At 37.0% G+C, this 3,924-nt stretch overlaps 1 pseudogene; it reads left to right on the top strand.

Annotated features, from left to right (window-relative positions):
* Positions 1-3,179: 3,179 nt before the first annotated feature.
* Positions 3,180-3,551, top strand: LOC143687982 (lipid transferase CIDEC pseudogene; annotated as a pseudogene).
* The last annotated feature ends 373 nt before the right edge of the window (positions 3,552-3,924 follow it).

Raw genomic sequence — 3,924 nt, 5'->3', positions numbered from 1 at the left:
ATCTCTAATGTGTAATACACATTGTACAGGATACAATTAAAAAATAGTAATTATGAGAAGAAACAAGACAATGTGATCCATGATCAAGAGAAATAAAATTAATATAAGCACATCTATGATGTAGAAATTAGCAGCCATGGTATTAAAACTAATGATATTGAGGATAAGATGGAAAATGGGTGAACAGATAAGAAATAAATTTTTTTAAAAGAACAAACTTCAAATTCTACAACTGAATAAAGGAAATATCTCATATTAACAAAATCATTGGATGTGATAATTTAGAAGATCTGATAGAGCACAGAAAGTATCAATACACTCAAAGTCAATAGAAAGTATAAAAATTAAAATACATTATCAATTAGTCTAACAAATGTATAAATAGAACTCAGAAGGAAAGGAGAAAGGAAGTGCAGCATGAGAAATATTTGAAGATATAATGGCCAAGCATTTCCAAGATTTAAGCAAAGTATCAACTCACATATTCCAGGTTCTTAAAGTACCCCAAAAGAATTTAATACAAGGAAGAGCATACTGGGGAAATTATAATCAAATGCTGAATGTCAAAACCAAAGAGCACATTTTAATAGCAGTTGGAGAAAAATGACCCATTACATTCAGGGGAACAAGAAAATAAATGACGAGTGATTCTTACTAGAAACAGTGTAAGCAGAAAATAATGGAATAGCACCTTGAAAATATTTTGAGTAACTTTTGAATTACAGAAAAGTTTCAGAGATAGTGCAGAGAGTTCTCACATGCCTTTCATCTAGGAACGGATGAAATGCCTGCATAACTTACTAGCAAATGCTAACTTGTGCATTTGTCTAAACTAAGACATTATCATTGGAATAATAATATAAAATAAACGGCAGTCTTTATTCATATTTCCCCAGTTTTGCTGCCTAAGTCTTCTTTCTGTTTCAGGTTCCAATCTAGGATACTGCATTGCATCTAAATGTCATTTCTCCTTAGTCTCCTCTAAGACAATTCCCAGTATTTCCCTGATTTTCAGGATCTTGGCAGTGGTCAAGATGGTCAGGTATTTGGTAGAATTCACTTAATTTTATTCATTTGATTTATTCTTATAATTAGACTGGGATTTTTTTAAATAAAATAACAAAAGTGAAATGACCTTCTTATGTCCACATATACAATAGTATGTCATATCAATGTGAATTATCAGTGATATCAGGCAGGATCACTTACTGAAAACCACGTCTGATACTGTATCTCCACTGCAAAGATGCTGTTTTTCTCTTTCCACACTCTGTTTAGAAAGGGAAGCAAATTAAGCTTCAGTTCATGGACGGAGGTATCTACATATATTATTTGAATCTCTTCATAGGGAACATTTGCTCTTCTTTACCATTTACTTATACATTCAACAATATATTTATATTTATATCATTGGACATTGATGGCTAATTAAACTGCTGTTATTTATTTTGCTCCCCAAATTTTTCCAGTTTTGACCATAAGGAACATTTTCAGGTTATTTCCCCCATCTTCCTTACATGCCATCACCTCCACCTTCTTTTTTTCCCCCACTTCTTTATTTTCTGCCATTATTGGATGTCTAGCTCATCTTGCATTTCCTTTGCCCTAGCCCTAGAATCAGCAATTTCTCCAAGGAATATCGGTGCCTTTAATTAAAAATTTGTATTTAGAAAGAAAACTTGAGCACTGGATATGCTTGCTATTACTGTGATGTCACTATATTTCAGCCATCTAATCAGAGTTAGGAAACCTGAGTTTGTTAATCCATATATACAAACATATCAATAATTTTTGTTTTTATTTGTATGTATATATGGTTTAGAATCATATCTCTAACATGCTGAAAGAAGGAAAAAAAGCACTGAGAATGAAAATTTTTAAATCAGGAAAAATAGAAAAATAGCTCTCAAATATAAAAGTGAAATAAAGACTTTCTAAAAAAAACAACAAAACAAACAGCAACAGCAAAAACACAGAATGAGGGAACTCATCACTATACGTACTCGAAGTTTTACAGACTGAAGGGAAATGATATGTGAGCATATCAAAGATAGATTAGTAGAAAATAGACAAATCAATGCAAAGAAAGAAACAGAAATGAAAGCTTAATAGAGCATCAGACACTTCAAGACAGTATGGAATGATCTAACATGCTTGTGGATGTATCATGATTTCAAAGAAAGTAGATTTCAAAGCAAGAAGACTGCCATAGATGAAGTAGCATATTTCTTTTTTTTATCAGAGGAGTTGTAGGTTTATAAAACAATCATGCATAAAACACAGGACTCCCATATACCATGCCATTGTTAACACCTTGTATTGGTGTAGTACATTTTTGCCAATTGATGAAAGCATATTTTTATAATTGTACTATTAAATTTAGTTTATGGTTTAACTTAAGATTCACTGTCTGTTGCCCCATTGCATGTATTTTAAAAAAATTTTATTCTAGTGCCTTATATACAACCTAAAATCTCCCCTTTTAACCTTATTCAGATGTATAATTCACTGCTAATAGTTGCATTCACAATGTTGTTCTCACCATCATCCCTCATTATCAAAATTTTCTACTGTCTCAAATAGAAACTGTACATTTTAAGCTTTACCTCCCTGTTCCCTATTTCCACCCCATTCCCTGTTAACCTATATTCTAGATTTTAACTCCTTGGATCTATTTTCTTTATTTCATATCAGTGAGAGCATTCAATAGTTGTCCTTTTGTTGTTGTCCTGGACTATTTCACTCACATGATGTCTTCAAGGTATATATCCATGTACAGCATGTATCAGAACTTCATTCTTTTTATGGCTGGATAATATCCCCTTGTGTGTATTCCATTGTGTATATGGAGGGAGGCTGGTCTGGACACCACTGAATTTCAATAAGGTGGTGATGGGGAGGTCCATGCTAATCCAGCTGATGGGGATGGAATATACCACAACGTCTTTCAGCCTTCTTTATCCCATGTCCGTCTCTGAGTAAAATGTGGAAAAGGACACTTTGGTGCTTAACAGTTATTATCAAAGCCCAGTGCAGAGGCCCTCAGAGCCCAGCCCTGCATTGGAAAAGTGCAGACCACAGTGTGTGGAAGGACATCATGGCTCACAGTCTTGAGGACCTCCTCACCAAGGTCTGAGACACACTGATGCTGGCAGGCAAGCCCTTCTTCCTGGTGAAAGATGGCACAACTGTGGAGACAGAAGAGTATTTTCCAAGCTTTGGCAGAGTGGGCAGTGTTCATGGCGCTCCAAAAGAGGCAAAAATGGCAGCCCCTATCAGAGCGGGGGAATAGATATCAACTCTCCCTCTCCTATAAGCATGTCAAGAAGATTGACATGGTCAATGTGACCTTTGATCTGAACAGGTTGCACCTTCGGGATTTCATTGGCAGTCTGAATGTATGGGTGACTCTCTATGGTATGCAATTCCTCTCCTATGAAATGCTCTATTTGAGGGCCAAGTGCATCATAAAGGAAGCTCTCTGCTGGGCCCTCTACAGCATGCAAGTCACAGGCCACATCCTACTTAGCACCTCCTCTTACATGCAGTAGCTCCTGGATATCACAGAGGAAAGGCAGCCCCCCATGGGCAAGTCCTCATCCCTCATCCTGACTTGATTGGTGATACAACAGTGAAGGCCCAAGACCTTGGAGAATATCCCTGGCCAAAGACTAGACTGGTGATCCCATGCTCAGCTGGTAAAGTCCACAGGCCTGACAGCTAGAGAGCTTCTTACCTCCCCACACCTCCCTCATTGCACAGGCCCACAAATGAAGAAGCAGGAGGAAGGGATAGAAACCTGGGGGTATACTGGCCAAAGGAAAATGCAGATTCTCAGCCTGTCCCAGCTCCCTCCTGCCCGAAGTAACAAAGTTGACTAAGAAGTGGTCACCAGCTGGCCATGACATGAAGTCTGCCTCTCAG

Source organism: Tamandua tetradactyla, chromosome 1, assembly GCF_023851605.1.
Source record: "Tamandua tetradactyla isolate mTamTet1 chromosome 1, mTamTet1.pri, whole genome shotgun sequence".
NCBI lineage: Eukaryota > Metazoa > Chordata > Mammalia > Pilosa > Myrmecophagidae > Tamandua > Tamandua tetradactyla.
The sequence above is the reverse complement of the archived record's forward strand: the minus strand, read 5'-3'. Positions and strand labels throughout refer to the sequence as shown.